The following is a 20381-nucleotide window of genomic DNA, read 5'->3' as shown; positions in this document are numbered from 1 at the left end:
ACTTTAACATTAAATATTAATGCTAGCTATTGTCTGACAATTGTGCCCTCCACAAGACTAATGTACTCTGGGAACCCAGAGAACCCATTTGTAATTTTTTCAGGACATTCTGGATGTGGGCAGCAGCTGAGAAATCATAAGTCAGGGTTCAGGGCAGAACCCAGTTTATTTATTTTCAGTTTTGTGTTTGTTTCACTGGGAACCAGACACACACATCCTCATCCCTCACAGGGCCTTGAGTTGTCCCTCAAGGAACAATCAACATATCTTGAATTAAAATGATGTGGATTCTACAGATGCTTCCTCTTTACTTCTGTAACAATTAGTCTATTAATCATTAAGTCAAACAACAACAACAACAACAACAAAAAAAAACAAAAAAAAAAAAAGTGTCTGGTCAAGTCTAATACCAAATATTCTCCAACTTCACAGATGTGAGGATTTGCTGCTTTATCCTGTTGCAGCAGTTTTAAATGGAATATCAGGTGACATGAAGATGTGACACTGTGGAAAAACTTTGTTGTCATCTTTTGCTTTTTTCTGACATTTTATAATACAAACAATAAAAACTTTGCACATAAATCATGAGCTATACAATCATCCAATGTGGACACAATACACAGGAATCTGAGCACATCTTTACTCTCTGTTGGGCTGTACTTGACCACTGGTAACTTTGTGTATACCAGGAAAGAGCTACACCTCATGCAGACAGTTCTTCTTTGTTTGACATTTACAAATTTACAAAAAAATAAATTTGTTCAACAATGTCATGTCTAATCCCAGTGTGGAGGGTGTAATATGTTAAAATTCATCCTGTTGCCTGGGGCCAAACTGCAGCAGGGTCAATCAGTGGTTAATCCTCCTGCTCGGTGCTGTCCAAGAAAAAGCTTCATTTTCACCAGCAGTCAGTCAGGGATGCCTGTGTATTTGCAGCGACTTAAAGGACACGTGCTAAGGAGTCAGTTGTTTGTCTCAGGTGACAGATTTTCCAACAGATAGATTATGGAATTCCAGGGTGAAGTATCAGAACTGCAGAAATCAGTACTTATATGGATTCTGTTTCAAAGAAAAAATAACCTCTTCTAGTTTTAAAGTCAGTAATTTATACCTGAAGAAATCCATCTAAAAATTAACGGAGTGATAAGTGCGGGTGCACAGAGATTAGAATATGGTATTGATTCTAAATTATGACAGTTTATTTTATTGTATTGTATTTATTGTATTGTACATTATTGATTTTAGAGAGAATAAAAGCAAATTAAAATTTCAGAAGTGGTGGAATAGATAGGTCTGGATAATGGAAAGACTGTCACTGTCACTCCTGGAACTACTGCTGTGGTTGTCATAGATATTTCCACAGGCTCTTTTTTCAGTCTAAATTAGAAAACTTGGAAAAATTTGTTGTGTAGATCTGGATTGCTGGAAAAAGAAAAACTGATGGATGAATGGATGATTCCATTAAACTATACTGCAGCCTAAGGTCCATTATATAATACACTGTACATGCTTGGTGTATCTATGTCTTTGTATCTGTATTCAGCTCTATAATGAGCAGTGCCTGCACCAGATGTCTGTAGGAATCATTGTTGGTAGATACAGTATAGACCTCATGTATCTACGCTTACATTTATCTGCCAACAAAATATATAAAATAATATACCCTACCATCAAAAGATGTATTTACTAACTTACATAGCTGAGACAGAGACAGACATTCTGGGAGAACAGACCATATTAGACCTCAGGTATCTCTACTGAGACAGTGTGAGCAGAGCAGGTGGTCCTGATGACTCTGTGCTGACTCATGTCAGAAACACTGAAGACAAAGACCAGATCACACCAGTGAAAAAATAAGAACGAAGATGAAACAACAGCAATCAATATAAATATTACATAAATTACAAATATCATAACAATTAAAATAAAAAATCTTCTACATCTGAGCTGCTAACCATCAGTTACATTTTCATCTATAATCCACTTCAAGTTTTAACAGAGTATTGACTTAGTCTAAACTGAGTGTAAATAACAACAGTGTTACTGTTAATGGTTAGTACAAAAATCTAAGTCAGAATCACATCAGCCTGTTTTGTATGTTATCTGCTTTCTTTACTAAATGGAGGATGTGTGCATACATAATGACAGGACACCTAAATGAGTGTTCATTTTAAAAAATTCTCTTCATTACGACATGTGGATTTGAATATATTAATATACAACAGTCAGCATTGCTTATTTGAAGATGTTCATAAGCTGTGTGCGAGATTGAAGAGTTGATATTAGCAAAATCAATTAAGAAGGAGGAGGACTGTACTCTGTAGGAGTCATCAAAGACACTCACAATGACGCTCATAATACACAATGCCTGAAGAGTTCAAGACTGTAAGATATAACTGGAACCCTTGTTGTCAGTGACAGCAATGCAGATGGGATCCTCTGAAAGGGGTTTGGTGTGCTGAATGGTTTTTTGGAAAACACAGGAGAAGGGAGAAGGGAGAAGGGAGTGTGGCAGCAGAATTGTGTCCCCCCAACACACACACACACACACACACACACACCACCCTGTTTCTATATGTGAGAAACACTCCTACTGATGAAGCTAAATATATCATTGGCAGCGTGTCACAGCTGGGAGTCTATGGTGGGCTAATCAACACCTCCTCCATCCATCCATCAACCACCCACCCCACTACCTCTCCATCCTCCCACCCTCACCTCCATAAAGCCCTCCCTGAGGTGCCGCTGTACCCCATCTGCTCTCTGTCCTGCAATTAGCCTGTGCAGGGGGAATGGGGCAGAAGCAGGGGGCACTCACTTATTTCCCCATTACATCCATGTATATGTTGAGCAGTACACAGGCTTCCCTGATTTTTTAAAGGTGGTTAAAGGTGTGTCGTGGTAATAAAGAATTTGTATTCAGCTCAGCTCAACAGTGGCAATGCGACCAGACACACAGAGTTCATAGTATGGTTTATACAGTCTTCTCTTTTACAAGGAGTTCGCCACAAAAGATGCCATAATAATATATTCACAGTAACAGCCAAATAACAGCTGAGTCTCAAAAAAGAAATAAAGTTCAGTCTGTAAAAAGGCCAGTGTGAATGATTTGTCAATGATTTCGGGTAGACCCTTTTCTCTGCAGCTCACATGATAAATTCAGTATCTGTACTTTTCCACAGCATTTATTTGATCAGTATGACATCAGGTCCCACTCTTCACTCTCCTGCCTTAAGTTTGCCCTGTTCTCCTAATCACTTCCACTTTGTTATGTTGTCAGTTAGCATTACACTACCGTCAGTGAAGCTATGCAAAGTGAATGTTGCTCTTCAAATTAATGCATGCACATCCTAATGTTACATTATGTGTGCTGATAAAAATCAAAAAAAGAAAAAAAGGTGCCCTCATAATGAATACGTGTTCCCCAGATATTTCTTTTTATATATTTATAGCATTTAGCTTCAGTTTTCTGGTTCTGTTCAGACTCTCACAGCTCCTGGTTCAGGTCAGGGAAAGTTCCTGGCCTGGTTTCATACAGAAAAGGTTAATAGTGACATGAGACCCTAATATTTTTCTTCACATTTAACCAAAATCACCATATTTTAAGTGCTGTCATTGCCTAAACCTAACCACATGTGGATGTTACCAATCATTTACTTTACATGCCCACCAACCACCTCCTGGTGACTCTGCTGCTGTTATTCATTCATTCACAAATAAATCAAAACATCCAGCTCTTTCTAGGAGACAGAGCTGAGCTGCTGTAACCTGAATCCTTCTTCCCTTTCTTACCTTTCTCTGCACTTTGGTACTCTCTGAAAATGAAAAAAAAAAAAAAATCAGCTATATTTCATATGATATATGAAATACAGATGTCACACCCAAACCCCAAGGTACTAAGTTTTAACTATGGCAGAGGATACATCTCTTTTAGTAAGGTTATTAATTCTTCAGCTGAATTCAGATCAGCTGCTGGCCACCACATGGAAAAATATCCATTTGACTCTCCAGCTGTGTCACTGACATGTTTACTGACAACTTCTTGACTTTATCAGTCAACTCTAAACTTTATCTTTAGGCCCACAGTTAGGGATAAAAGCTGCTGGGGCAATCAAACTGATTAACATTATTCCAAAGAGTAACCATTACACGCAAATTGGCATTACATTTAGTGGTGACTGCTGTGTAGGGGCGGCTGTGGCTTAGGAGGTAGAGCAGTCGTCCACCAATCAGAAGGTCGGTGGTTCGATTCCCGGCTCCTCCAGTCTGTATGCCGAAGTATCCTTGGGCAAGATACTGAACCCCAAATTGCCTCCGATGTGTGTGTTTGTGTGTGAATGTGTGTGAATGTGTTTAGAAAGCACATTAAATATAGAATATGTGCTGTATGAATGGGGTGAATGTGATCTGTAGTGTAAAGCGCTTTGAGTGGTCGAAAAGACTAGAAAAGCGCTATATAAGTACAGTCCATTCCATTTAGTATTCCACTCACGGTAACTGTGACAAACTTCAGCTAAGTCACATCTCACAACTAAGATATCAGATGTCATTTCAATGCTCCTGTTACTGCTGAGCGATAGCCTATATAAATTATTGTTTCCTAAGGTACCAGTAGCTGTTGAGAAGTTTAGAACATGGTGCTAGGAAATGATACCACAGTCCACTAGTTTTAGTTTTTCAGCCCACAGACATAATCCACTTTATTCAGTTTGGTTAACTCAAGGAACTAATGTGAATGAACTCTAGCTGTTAACACCATCGCCCCTGGCCACAATGTGGTGGCAGGGCAGGGCAGAATTTGCATCATATTTACCTGGTCCATGTACACACACACAGAAAGAAAGATGCAGATGAATTTAGAAAACTGAATGTATCTAATGATGGAAATTCAAGCACCCCTCTTCCAAGGTCCATACAGTACTGCAGAGGAGGGTAGAGCCTCAACCCTAGTCAGTATAGCCCAGTTTGCATTTCTTAGCATGCATATTAGATTCCATATGCATATGCGTGCCGCATGCTTCTAGAACACCAAACACAATCCCATGTCCACTTAAGCAATATTAACTGAGAGGGTGTGCTTTAGCGTCATTTGAGCACAACAGTGATGCGGTCAGGATCGAGGCGCTTGCGTCAAGTGCTCAAATGACGTTAAAGCACACCCTCTCGGTTAATATTGCGATTATACAACTATTACCAACAAAGTAAAATGTATAATCAAAATCTGTTCATGTTGAGGAGCAATTTGCTCTCAATATTAAAGGGTTTTGGCAAGTGTTTTTCCCGTTTCCATGGAAATACATGGGGTCTGAGTAATAACTGGAACACAATCAGTCACGTCAGTGGACTATGTGTAATGGAACCGAGTTTACCACTACGGCAAATAATCAGACACTTAGTAAGTAAGTAAGATTTTCTAGTCCCAGATGAGTGAACTCTGAACTGACGTTAATGCTTTATAGAGGTCTCGGAATTTACCGAACTAAATCAATAGCCTACTGCACAAAGACGCTGCATTTATTTACTCACACAGATGTAGCTTCTGCAACTGCAAACTTTTACATGAATTTTAAGTTATAGCGCCGTGTCACCGGCACAGCTGATGGAGAAAGCCAAGGTGCTTTGCTCAAATGACATTAAAGGACACCCTCGAGTGTAATCTTGCAATTATACAACTATTACCAACAAAGTAAAATGTATATGGCGGAGTAATATTTTTAATGATGAGTAAGGTGTGCTGTCATGCTGATTTGAGCATGTTCTAAATGTCTTGTTGACCAATTAGATTGCTTGGTCGGAACTACTTGTTGTATAATTCCACACAGCACACACTGTGGTTAATTGATTCCCTGATTCTTTCAGCTGATGACTCATCAAGCGTCATTTTGAATTTCATTTGTGTTTACCACCTTCCAGGGACAACACAGCCTGATCCCAGCTGTGAATAATTCATCAGTTACAGTAGGCTGCCAGACACTGATTGGACCAGGAGACAGTTTTAGAGTAGAGGGACTGTGCTGGAGATGAGGTTTCATTTCTGACATATTAAACTTCAAGGTGCTTTCAAGGTAACCAGTCCACTACCACAGTAACACACAGACAAGATACTATCAGTGGCTTTGAAATCCAACATTAACTGTTACAACACTGTTATCCACTCTGTTGTACAGTCTTTCACTTGGCATTAAATTGAACTTCCAGTGGAAAAAGTATAAACAAGCTGCCTAAAACAACCTCTCTGTGCAACTGTATAATCTGAGCTGGTATTAGATCAGCTACCAAACGCATGACACTGTAACTGATTTACAAGGCCAGTGCATTTGTGTGTGCTCACTAACACGGTGGCCTTATTCCAGTAAGCTAATGAGGCTATGAGGCAAGCCTGTATCTGTGCACAATGTGCTAATTTTATTCCTGTCAGAGTGGAAAAGCCTCTGAAACAGAATTTGACCCAAATGACACTTAAAGCCTAATACTACTGCTAATAATACTATCACTTCACTGCTGTCCTCACTGTTATGTTGTCACTGTAACTGCTAAAACATATCTACCTGCTGGCCTGGTCACTGCTCAAAATGTCAAGAATCAGTTAGAGGTATCAATCAGTTAATAAATGTTCCCTCCTTCCTTCTTTCCTGGTTTTGCATGTTTTAGTTACAGGACTAAAACTATGAAACCTAGATTTTTTCCATTACCATCATAACATAATTTTCAAAATCCTCCCTTCAGAATCAGAATCAGAATTAGAATCAGACTTTATTGCCAAGTAAGTTTGCACATACAAGGAATTTGTCTTGGTATATTGGTGCTAAAGAAGAATGATAGTAAAAAAAAGTAAAAAGCAAAAACTATATTTACAAGGAACATAAATATACATAATTAAAATGTAAAGTGTAGAGTGCTTGAATGTTTGAAGGTGGCAGTGATTGTCCGGAGAGATGTGCGTTAATGTAATGCATAGGTGTGTATAATGTTATGTAACATGTAGATGGGGGTGGGGAGATTATAGTCTGTGACAGTCTGTGTGTGTGTGTTGGGGGGGCTAGATCTTGTTGAGGAGCCCAGTTGCAGAGGGGAAGAAACTGTTCTTGTGGCTTGAGGTCTTGGTTTTGATGGACTGCAACCTCCTGCCAGAAGGGAGTGTCCTGAAGAGTTTGTGACCAGGATCCTCAGGGTCTTGGAGGTGTACAGGTCCTGGAGAGTAGGCATGTTACAGCCGATCAACTTGTCAGCAGACCGGATGACACACTGCAGTCTGCCTCTGTCCTTGGCAGTAGCAGCAGTTTACCAGATTGTGATGGAAGAGGTTAGGATGGACTCAGTGATGGAGGTGTAGAAGTGCACCACCAATGTCCCTGGCAGGTTGAACTTCTTCAACTGCTGCAGGACGTACATCCTCTGCTGGGCCTTCTTGATCAGGGAGCTGATGTTTAGCTCCTCCTTGAGGTCCTGGGTGATGATGGTCCCCAGGAAACAGAAGGACTCCACAGCTCTGACTGGGGAGTCACACAGGATGATGGGGGTGGGTGAAGCTGTGTTCTTCCTGAAGTCTACAACCATCTCCACTGTCTTCACAGCATAAAGCTCCAGATTGTTCTCACTGCACCACATAATCAGCTGATCAATCTCCCTCCTGTAGGCAGACTCATCCCCACCACAGATGAGCCCAGTGAGGGTGGTGTTGTCAGCAAACTTTAGGACAGACTGGTGACCGGAGGTGCAGCTGTTGGTGTACAGGGAGAAGAGTAGAGGAGAGAGAACACAGCCTTGACCCCTACTGTGCTGGGGAGAGTGAGAGGCTGGTGTGGTGGGGCTGGTGGATGGTGTCACTGGAGATGGTGTCAGGACCAATGTTCCCTCTAAGCTGCGCGCCTGCGCAATCATGCACTGCTCCCGCTTTCTCTGTGCACAGCAAAACTATGTAGCACATAAAATTACAGTGTGCAACAGTGTGCACGTCTGATGTTGCTCACAGTGGTCCAAGGAATTCTCAGGGAGTTTGTGTGTATGCTCAGACACATGAAAAATTAGGGGGAACATTGGTCAGGACTGTCGTACTGTCTTTGAAAGTGGTAATAGAACTCATTCAGGCTGTTGGCCAGGCGTGAGTCATTCATGGAGTGGGGGACTTTGGGCTTGCAGTTAGTGATCTGCCTGAGCCCTCTCCAGACAGAAGCAGAGTCACCTGCTGAGAACTGGTGTTTTAGTTTCTCAGAGTACAGCTGAACCTGTACGTTGACTCCCTCAACCTGTCTCTGTCCCCACTCCTAAACGCTTCCTCCTTCTCCAGCCTTAGCTATCTGAGTTTGGCTGTGAACCAGGGTTTGTCATTGTTATAACTCACCCTGGAGTGTGTTTGTATACAGCAGTCCTCACAGAAGCTGATGTATGAGGTCACAGCCTCTGTATACTCATCCAGACTGTTGGTGGCAGTCCTGAATACATCCCAATCTGTGCAGTCCAAGCATGCCTGGAGATCCTCGACAGCACCACTGGTCCACTTCTTTGATGTCCTTACAACAGATTTAGAGAGTTTTACTTTCTGCCTGTATGCAGGAATCAGGTGGACCGTGACATGGTCAGAGTGGTCCAGTGCAGCACGGGAGATGGTGTTATAAGCGCTGCTTACTGTGATGTAACAGTGATCCAGAATGTTCTCCTCTCTGGTCGGGCATTTAATTAACTGTCTATTTGGGGAGTTCGTGGGTGAGGTTGCCTTTGTTAAAGTCACCAAGCACAATAACTAAGGAGTCTGGGTTTGTCCACTCCACACACAGAATCTACTCTCGGTACCATGACATTATGACAATGTAACCTCAAAAAAACAGTTAAGGTTTTGTTTTATGGTTTGCTCTTGGTGTTTGATGGTTTGTAAATTTGCACCTTTTAGGAAATTGATTGTTGGTTTCCAGTGAGAGCAGGTGAAGCAGGTGGATCAGGTAGAACAATGAGGGTGAATGATTGTTCACTATGATTAATTACCTATCCTCAGCAAAGTTAAGGCCACTGCAAGTTGATTTGAAATTTTAAATGAGATAATTGGAGCCATTGTTTGCCTGAAAACTAGGAGAATGATATTAAAATGTGTTTTGGGGAAATTGAGGGTGGTATAACACATACAGTACATGACTTATGTTTGAAGGATTAAAATCTTTAACTCAGAATAAACAAACAGATACATAGGATCATCATCACAGCCTCCTTGTGGGGGTAAAAAACATCATAATCATGTACCAGTCCAATCTCAGTGTCTGCTAAACACACAGAGGACTGTATTGTAATTGACTGTGTGGCAGCCTGTGACCTTCATATACAGTCTGCAATTCACAAGGGGAAAGAATAATATTTTTGAATCAAAATATGCACACACACAGCAAACACAGCCCGAGGGAGCACTTCACTTCAGTTGAGTGGAAATGCAAAAAACATAAACAATTAAATATTCCTCCTCCAGGCCCTGTCAGTGTTCACTTTTACACACTGTCACTAATCATTACAACTCATAGAGTGTTAACAGCTCCATCGTAAGAAGTGAGGAGCTGGTGGATGAACTCTGATTCAGGCTGAGAACGTTGTATTTAAAGTCATGTTGAATGTGCTGAAGACTCAACACTGAAGCGATGGCTGATATGTAATGTGTCATATCCAAGCCCCTGGGTGCTGCGTGGGGTGCCACTGGAGTCTCCACCCTGCTGTGTTCACCAAGCTGAGCAGCCTTCACCTCAACCTCACAGAAAGACAGGGCTGCTCTGATGAATATTCAGTGGTTTTTAGGAGGGCTTTAAATTGATTCAGTCACTGCACGCCAATTTTTTGACCTTGTCATACAGTTACTCTTCATTATAATTCAAAGCACTGTCAGTTCTGTCTACCTCATTGTTGTCAGTTATCATTTCTTTGTTACTGGTGTAACTAAACCTTAGTGGCAACTCCTTTCTTTATTCAAAAGAACAGCGGTAACAGTCTCAAGTGTATACAGCAGTAATCACAATCCTCATAATACATCAAACTTCAGGAAGTGTCTGTTTTACAACTGAGAATGATTCACTGTTTGACAAAATTAAAAAAGGTAAAGAAGTGTTTGTTTTCATTAGTGACAGTGATCTAAGTGTCAGCATCAGTCTCCTGTTTTAATTTCCTCCCTTAATCTTAATCATAAACAGATTAGTATTTTCAGATTTCCTTCCAAGGATTTTCATTAGAGGCAACATTCCAGAGATTTTCTGAATTCCAGTGAATTGCTGATCCTAGTCTTATCTATCAGTGAGGTGTAATGAGATCTGTACTGATGACCTCTCTCAGACCTCTGACTTGAGACACTCAGGAGCAACTCCCACATGATCCCAATTCATGTCTTTACCATTTGGTTGATTGTCACTGACCTTCAAGAACAGGCTCTGGTTAGTGCCCATGAGATGAGCAGAATGGAAATGGAAACTACAGTCAACCAAACCATCCAGCCCAACTTCCTCCTTCAGAGGTTTATTAGCTGCCATGACAGTGTGATGCTGCTTCTTCAAAATCTCCAGTTTATAGTTTAATTAATTAATTTACATGTAGAGGCTCATGGTCATTAACAGATTAGCATTTACAGATCTGATCTGAAATTGAACTGATGTATTAAAACATCCTGTAGATCTGATTGTCTCTGGCTTTTTCATCCAACTAAATGACAAACAAAAACTGTGGAATGAGACTGAAGAGGAGCCAGGTTCTGATAAAGGGTCATGTAAAACCTGAACAATGTGCTTTATTTATGTACAGGTTTGTTTTACATCCTGAAGAGATAAAAAGAATGGGTATATTCTAAATCCGGTTTCTGAGAATATTTAATTGACAAAGTCAAAGTCCTCAGAAAACCTTAGAGCCAGTAGAGCAGGTAGAGCAGGTGGAGCAGATAAAGCAGGTGGAGCAGGTAGAGCAGGTAGAGCAGATGAAGCAGATAGAGCAGGTAGAGGAGGTGGGGCTGATAGAGCAGGTAGAGAAGGTGGAGCAGATAGAGTAGGTGGAGCAGATGGAGCAGGTAGAGCAGGGCATGGAATGAAGCTGCTGTTGGCATTTCCCATGTTGCCAAGTACAGTCTCATAATCAGATCAGGAGAACTGGATTTGTTCAGATCTTGACTCTAAAGCTGGTGACTGACAGGCCCAGAGCCAGCCAGGTTTCCACAGACACCCCCCCAACTCAACCTCTCCACTGTCCATTGTTTTCTTTCACCAGCCCCATCCTTTCTCCCTCATCCTCAGGGATTGCATTTATCCATGTCTCTCAGCCAAATCCAACTGTGCTAGCCTCTCCAATCTCTAGTCCTGGCTGACTAATGCCTTTTCATCTAAAGGGCAGATTTCATCAATGCATCATCGTGCCATTTCCTCTCTGATGCTTTTCGTTCTGTCTCTCTCCATGTAGTCACTATGTGTCTCCTCCTCCTGTTCTTCCCTCTGGGTGGCTGTTTCTCATTGAAAAAAGCCTTTTCAGATCACTCTCAGCGTAGCCAAGCCCTCGCATGTTTTGATAAGGTTGGCAGTCACTCAAAGCATGATGGTTCTTCATACCTTCTTGCTGCTACTGTATTCTACCCTCTTTTTGTCCAAATGGACCTAAAACACTTGAGCACATTTTATCATCAGCAGCTATCAGTTTTTAGATTCATTCAGACTAATAAATATGTCACACCTCTGTAGTGTTGCTTTAGGTCGTTCTTCCTGCCACTGCTGGTTTAACAGGGGAAACTTGTGTGTTTATTTCATGTAGGGGGGGTGGGGTTGAGGGGGTGGCTATTGCTATCATTAAGGAAGACAAACAGGGAGTCTTTGTTTTCAGTGGAGCTCAGGCTCTCACAGCCTGCAGAGTGGGGTCGTGATAGCCGGAGCCTGTGTACATTATTAACAATATGACTAATATGAATTAATTGATAGTCTTGCCTGAGCAAGACTGATGATCAGCATTATGTCACCATACCAACCTGTTTACCTGCAACACCAAAAGCTTGACAAAAGCCACAGAGGTTGGGGTGGTGAAGGAAGCTGTGGCAGCAGAGAGTGTTAGTTATAATGGCCATGACTTGTAAGAATATGGACGTTACTGTTCAGCTAGTAGCCACACCACCCTCAGCAGAGACAGTGATTGCAGGATAGCAGGAATGGCACCATTCATTCATTATCTATATCACTTATCTGTTAAGGGTCATGGAGGTGCTGGAGCCTATCCCAGTTGACATTGGGCAAGAGGCAGAGTACACTCTGTACTTGCAGGGCCAACCTAACCTAACGTGCATGTCTTTGGACTGTGGGAGGAAGCTGGAATACCCAGAGAGAAACCACAGGCACAGGGAGAACATGCAAATTCCACACAGAACCGGGGCTCCAACATGGAACCTTCTTGCTGTGAGGCGTTAGTGCTAACCACTGTACTACCGTGCTAACCACTGTACTACCGTGCTGCCCCAGAATGGCACCAGTTGTAGCAAATTTCTCCTTACAGAATAACCAAGTCTGTAAAAACCCAGTGTGAGAAAAGTCTTTAAACAGTCTTTAAACCATGTAGTGGTAGGATATTTGATTGCTTGCATGGATAATGAGAGTGGTATATGTGTTTTCTTATGACTGGGAGTGCTGTGAGTGGGTGGCAGTGTGTAATTAATCCTTTTGAAAACACTTCAGATAAAAGTGCTCTTATCTCTCCTCAGTCTTTCTGCCATATTTAGTTGGATAAGTAGTATCTGTTTTCTGCTTGAGTGGTGCAGTAAGATGAAATAGAGATCTGTGTATGTGTGCCACCTTCCTCTGATGTGCTTTGTTTTCTGGTGACTACAGAGGTAGCATACTGATGAGTTACAGTGAGCAGCCAGACGGAACAAGTAATTTTACACAAATCTCCAGTTCAAACATATGATGACACAAGTAGAACTTACTGAGACAGCCATGTCTGAGACTGCCATCAAAGCTCATCTATAGATAGCTTGGTTGTTAGCCTTAAATGGTCAGGCCTCCCAAATATTTCTCTCTCTCTCACTCACTCACTCACTCCCTCACACACACACACCACAGAGATTTTTTGTTTTTCTTATTTTAAGAAATGTTATCTGATTGAGCTCAAATATCCAACTCTGAGCTGATAATTCACATTTTTCAGGATTTCTTCCATCAGCCCCCTGGAAACAACAAAGCATAGCATAGGTTTGTCAGTGGTTGTCTGGCTAATGTCATCGCTGCTTTCTGTGTCAGTAATCTCCAAATGAAAACCACTGAGACTCTTGACATTTTGTAATGTTACTGGATGGCTGCAGCCACACAACTTTTTCATGTATCCTCCTGAGACATCTGCATAATGTTGTATATTGGTCGTTTCTGTATGGTCATGGTCCTCGAGGTTCTCTCTAAAGATGCTTTCTAATATTTCATGTGTTTCTAACAATAAGCAAGTAACAGAAACCTTGTTAGCTGTGGTCCCTCACACAACAAACTTCACTGATTTACACATACACATATGCAGGCACAACACATGCACATTTCTCTTCTTTGGTTCTGTGTACTTGCATGTATATTTTATGTATCTAGAGAGTTGAAATTAGTTTTTAACCAGGGCCAAACCTGTATTTTTAGCCACAGTGGCTGCAAAGTCAAGAGATGCAGCTTGTGTCAAGACAAATACAGACTGTTTTCTCAATTTTTATGTGCAATGATCATTGAAAAGTATATGTGTCCTGGTTTCTCCTCACATCACAGCATCAGCAACTTTAAAATGAGGGGGATTGTTTCCAAATGTTCTGCTGCACAGCTACACAACCAGTGCTGTAAAGGAATGGATATGAAGGAAGGATATGTGGGGCAGCTATCATTAAAAAGCTATCATAAAAACAAGTACAGACGCAGTATTATTATTATTGTTATTGTTACTACTATTATTGTTGTTGTTCATTTTCACTCATAACATTTTCCAAGTGAAGCCAAAGAAGAGTAAGCCAAAGAAGAATATAACCTTGGCAAGAAAAGGTGAAAATGAACATAGTAGTGGGAGTGGGACTGGGTCCTCTTCTAAGAGCTTCAGTGACTTCTTTTTATTCAAATGGAGGAGCTCAAGTCAAGTCAGTTTTATTTATTGCTGAATTACAACGGAAGTTATCTCAAGGTACTTTTCATGTATAGAGTTTCACCACGGTCCATTTTTAGATAGACTTGTATATTCTGTGGTTTTAAGGATTGTGCTGCAATAAGTTTTGACAACTAAGCTAATTAGCATTAGCTAGCTTGCTTGCAGTTTAACTTACAGTAGACACTGGTTTAAGAGGATGACAAGCCAATGACAGGCTAAATGAGATACCACATGATGGATGAACGCTGCAGTACGTAACATTACCAAGACTGAAAGTCTAGATTAACTTGGAGGAATCACAGGACACTCACAGTAGGTCTCTCACAGTCATTTCTGAAACTCTACAGAAGCAAGCTGTGTAGTTAGAGTTATAATGATTCAAATATATTCAACAAATGAACAGAAAAGAAATAAATTATTGTTTAGAGTGACTTAAGCGTATGCCTGTATGCATGTCAGTACAAAGTAAATGAGCCAAGCCCTGTGTATAATGATGATAGGAAAGGTATGATTAATAAATAAACTATAATTAGAAAAATATTAATGCAAAAATAATAACAAGTTCAGTCTCAGTCTGGATGCAGGAGTTTTTACTTTATTATTACTCCCAAATATCTCTCTCTCTCACTCTCTCTGTCTCTCTTTCACTCTCTCTCTCTCTCTCTCTCACACACACACACACACACACACACACATCACAGAGATTTTTCGTTTTTCTTATTTTAAGATAATCTTATCTGATCAAATATCTAGCTCAAATATCCAACTCTGAGATGACAGTTCAGATTTTGAGGATTTCTTCCAGTCTGTAGACTTCAATTACAACTCCAAAATATTTAAAGGCTGTTGTGTGAGTTTTTCTCATTCAAACTGAGCCAGAATCTCCACTTCAGTTACACATTCACCAAACTTTATAGTTTTTATCCTTCCTATATTTTGTTCATTTATCATTTATAGGGTGATTTCTAAAACATGGCAAATGTTTTTTTTTTCCAATTGATTAAGTTTCGTGGTGATATCTATTAGTTAAAATTTGTAACAAATTTTTAGCCTGTAATGTCTTGTCTTAATATCTCACAGTGTTAATGATGCACTGTTCCAAATTCTTTTGGTTCAGTTGCTCATTTAATATCAACTAGAACAAACTTTAATTTAAACTTGGGAACTTACAAGACATAGGCAGGTTGAAGGAGGGTGAGCTGGTTAAGGGTGACATTGTGGTGGTCTGTGACAGACCGACCAACACTCCAATTCCTAGAGCTACAACCCAAACATGACTAAAAAATGGGCCATACAAATATTTTCTGTGTTTAGATCTTTGTGTAAATTGACTTCCGCATGAGTGTTGTATCACATTGGGAAAATGCAGGGCCTTTTTCAAAATTGTTTAGTTTAAAACAACAAACAAGCAAAAAAGAAAACAAAGCAGGTGGGCATTCCACCACAGACATACATAAAGGCACATAAAGAAAAAACGACATCCAAACACATAGTGTTTCCATTTCATATTTGAAAAGGAGTGGGAGGAAGTCTAAAATTATTTATTACCACCCCCTTTCCACATCTCAACATAATTTATATTTATATTATTATAATATAATAATATATAACATTACAGTATTATATTTGTGTATTTAGCTTCCTGATTAATAGCCCCATTTAATGAATGTAAACTCTAGTATAAATATAATGTAAATACAATATAAATATAATAAGTATATAGGTATGTGGACATATGAAAGACAGGCATGGAAAATTTGTGACAAAATACCAGTACTCACACAGTGAACAGCTGATGAGCTTTAAACACAGTCTTCACTTTTATACTTTAGATAAAGAATTTCTTTATATTTTATTTCAAATTGTTTCATGTTTGTGCATTCCTTGAACTCCACATTCAAACTATTCCACAGTTAATTCCACAAACTGAAACACAAAAATTTCTTTTTGTTGTACGCACGTACAAAGATTTGAAGTTTAGGTTTCCCCTTAAATTATTACCCCTTTCCCTGCCAATGAATAATTTCTGAATGTTATCTAGAAACAAATTATTTTTTGCTTTAAATATTATTGGTGCAGATTGAAATGCCATTAGATAAGTTAATTTTAGCTCCTCATCCACTGTAAGACTGTACCCCTGATGCCATATCGTTCATGGTTTATCATTTATTGCAGAGAGACAGGTCTGTAATTTGTGAATTGGTGTCTCTGTTTGTACAGAGGTATGACTTTGGCAATTTTCATCCTATTTGGAAAGGTACCTGTCTTGAATGATAAGTTACAAATGTATGTAAGTGTTTTTGAAATACCCTCAATTACCCTTTTAACTACAGACATGTCAATGTCATCACAATCTGTGGATTTTTTGTTTTTACATTTAGCAACAGTATCTATAGTAATGAACTTAGATTCCTATCAATAAAATTATCCTTCCATCTCTCTGGTGTTACTGTATCAGATATTTTGCCTGCTAAATCAGGTCCAACACTCACAAATAATTCATTTAATTGTTAACATCATTCATATTATAATTTTCTTTGTTGCCCACATAAAATATTTTTGGGTAACTATCTTGTCTTACTCCATTCTCTATCTCCTTATTTAGCAGTCTCAAGAATTCTTCATTGTCATTGTGCTTGCACATAACAAAATTTAGTACACATAATGAAATTTTGTATTTTGTATTCTATATATTGTCACACAACTGTGACATGATGGAGGTTTTCCCATCCTGATATCTGTTGGGATTTCTGTGCATCAAAATCAAGTAGCTCAGCTTCAGTCCACAATGGATCGATCCATATGGATGTGTATGCATGAATGTCAAAGTATAAAAAGACATGGCTGCTAGTCATGACAATGCCTTGAAATTCTGACCGGGGGGAGAAACAAACAAAAAACACAATACAGAATACAAGTCAGTGCCATCTGTTCATGTTTTTCTTCAGGTCTGCATTACAATATCCAGAGCCAAATGCTGCATTTAACAAGCAGCACAGTCTGCTGTGCACTGCTGTAGTGAAGCTGTTTTCCATGTAGCAGCACGACACCCCCAAATGAGCCGTGTAATGTCCCCTCCTAAAAGGGATGCTATAGCTGTTCTGACAAGCCTTATGAAAGATGCATGAACGCTGGTTTGTCTGAGCCCCTGGTGCTTCTACATACCTCTATCTAATAAGCCAGACAAATTGTAGCTGTGCTTTTATTCTTGCTATGCTCCTAGGTTAGATAATAAACACTGTCTAAACACCAAGCATTCTTTTTGTATTAGTGTTACGAGCTGAAATATGTATCACTAGAAACTGAATTTGAATTACAGAATTTGAAAGTGGGGGAGTGTGAGTGTGGCCAGCCTTCCATTTGTCTGACTGTCTGGGTCAGGACAGGGGACATGATCTTCATACTTGGATACAAGAGGTGAAGATGCTGCAGGTCCTCCATCACTGTGATGATCGGCAGAAGACATCCAGCACTGCTCTTTCTCACAGAAAATGAGAAGAGGGGGAGAGGACTTTCACACCAAAGTGGGTCCCCATGGTCTACTGCTCTGTGCACACCACACCATGGCTATGGGGGGAGAGAAATTATTAATTCTGTAACAATTTAGAGTGGGTCATTATTATATGTGTACAATATTATGATCAAACAAGGTAATAAGAGGGGGCCAAGATTTGGATGGTAATCCTAAAATTTTGACTTGAGCACTAGCCTTGTAATATGACAGGTCCTCTTTTGGTGCATTGTTGGTTTTGCAACTGGCAATAACCTTAATTGGCATGTCACGAGATGTGTTATCAAATCTATTTCCTAAGATAAATTACATGCTGAACTATTTTCGGTAGATTAAATGTGATTAAGCATAGCGAGATAACAAAAACAGTATCAAATATCCATAGTTAACATTTCTTAGTCGAAGAAGTTTTGCAAAGCAGGCAAAGCTTTGGACAAAATTTCAAAATGGCCAAATGTTGATAAAACTTGATATGACTACTCGTTGACAGAGTGATCTCAACTACAGATAGCTGGTTGACTTGGCTGTAAGTCTAGCTGTGCTTTAGCGTTTCACGTTAGCTTACCCCGAGTGGCTGCAACGGCCTGGAACAACGTGAGCACCGAGGCTGAGTCGCTCTCCTCCCGGCTCCGTCAAGTTCGTAGCACTGGTTAGCATCACAGCTAAGCTAATGCTAGCGGTTAGCAGACAAGGGCCGATAATAGGCACGATAGAAGCGGGTAAAATAATGCTTGTTCAACGTGTATAATTCCCAATGATTAAATTATCATCACATACAAGTTCATGGCTCAATAAGAGTGAAGGAAATGGGCAAAAACAAAATATACAGTAGGTGATCAATGGCCGAAAACGAGCTCTGCACTCTGAACTCGATTGCTCTTCCTCAATGCCCTGGATGTGTGAGACTGAAGTGAATTTTTGAGAACTTAAATTGAATGTGAGAACTGAATGTGAAAACATGTAGAGAACTGAATTTCACACTCCATTACAAATTATGTTATAAATTACAATTATGCTTCATACATCAGGCAGATCCAGGCATATTGTGCAGCTGTGTTTGGATGATTGATACCATACAACCATCTGTTTTCATGTTATACCCTCCACCAGGGCAGTAGGTGGTCTTTGGTGACTTTAGGATAAATGCAGACCACTGTCCTGTTATTTTCACTCCAGCTCCTCTTTTCCTGTGCTATCTGCAGATCAATTCAATTCAATTCAATTCAATTTTATTTATATAGCGCCATATCACAACAACAGTCATCTCAAGGCACTTTTCATATAAAGCAGGTCTAGACCGTACTCTTTAAAATAGGTATTTACAGAGAGAGACCCAACAAATCTCACCATGAGCAGCACTAGGCGACAGTGGCAAGGAAAAACTTCCTTTTAAGAGGCAGAAACCTCGAGCAGAACCGGACTCAGGGTGGGCGGCCATCTGCCTTGACCGGTTGGGTTAAGAAGGAGAGAGAGGGGGGGGGGGGGGTAGAGAATAGCGAAAGAAGAACATAGCATAACACAGGTTCCATATCAGATGTAAGATGAGGCCAGTAATACAGCAGTAGTAATGATAGTAGTGATAATTACTAAATAAAAGTATTAACTGCTAACACAGCAATACAACTAATAGCAGTGTAAGTAATTTCTAATTCTAGCAGCAGGTGTTGAGTGGAGTTGTAGGAGCAGCAGGAGACTTGTCATCACAGATCAGACTCTACAGCTCCAGAGGCAGAAATACCTGCAGAAAGAGACAGAAGAGGAGAGAGAGATGGGAGAGCACAATACTACAGGAAAGGGGACATATTGAGTTAGTAACATGTAACATGGGATATGAATCCATATTGAGTGGAGAGAGGAGAGGAGAGAGAGGAGAGAGAGAGAGAGAGAGAGAGAGAGAGAAAGGAGCTCAGTGCATCATGGGAGACCTCCCGGCAGTCTAGGCCTATAGCAGCATAACTAAGGGATGGTTCAAGCCTGAGCCAACCCTAACTATAAGCTTTATCAAAGAGGAAAGTTTTAAGCCTACTCTTAGAGGTACAGAGGGTGTCTGCCTCCCGGACCGAAAGTGGGAGAAGGTTCCACAGTAGAGGAGCCTGATAACTGAAGGCTCTGCCTCCCATTCTACTCCTGGAAACTCTGGGAACCACCAGTAAACCAGCATTTTGGGAGTGCAGAGTCCTGGTGGGATCAGAGACCAGAGGCACTCATTTAGAGCTGAGGTCCCCTTCATCTAAGAGCAGTTCACCCTGAAACAAACAGGGAGAGAGGGGATGACTGCAGCAAGTGAGACCATGTCTACAATAATGTGGTTAAATCTGACATTGTTCTGTTTTCACTTGTGCTTTCAGATAGTTTTTAAGGCTGTAATCCTCGTTGACACTGTGAAACTTCCTGTTCTTTCCGGTTCTTCTGTTACACTTTCTCCTGGTTGATGAAGAACAAAATTGTTCTACCATGACCTGAAAAAGTTCACACCCACAGTTTTGTCTGTGGTTAGGTTTAGGCAACAAAAGTGCTTTAGGCAGGGTTAGAGACAGGCTGGAGTTTTGATTAAATATAAGTACACACATTGTGTCTGTAGTCACTGTGACGTGAGAGAAAAAAATAGATAGTTTTTAAAACCTGTAGCCTTAGTGTCAAAGCTGCAAGGCTGAAATATTTCCCTTCATTACTCTTCAGTGTTACTTGGAGTCCTTACTGTAATAACAAAGACCAAAGGGGAAGAGGGATTCTGAGATGCTGGCACAACTGTCATGTGATAGTTGGGATGTGACTCACA

General features: G+C 40.4%; 1 protein-coding gene across 1 annotated transcript in view; it reads left to right on the top strand.

The window, feature by feature from the left end:
- Positions 1 to 20381, top strand: part of thsd7aa (thrombospondin, type I, domain containing 7Aa) — a 152314-nt gene that overhangs the window by 27140 nt on the left and 104793 nt on the right.

The sequence above is a fragment of the Lates calcarifer genome, linkage group LG3, assembly GCF_001640805.2.
Source record: "Lates calcarifer isolate ASB-BC8 linkage group LG3, TLL_Latcal_v3, whole genome shotgun sequence".
NCBI lineage: Eukaryota > Metazoa > Chordata > Actinopteri > Centropomidae > Lates > Lates calcarifer.
This window is presented reverse-complemented; position numbering and strand designations above follow the sequence as displayed.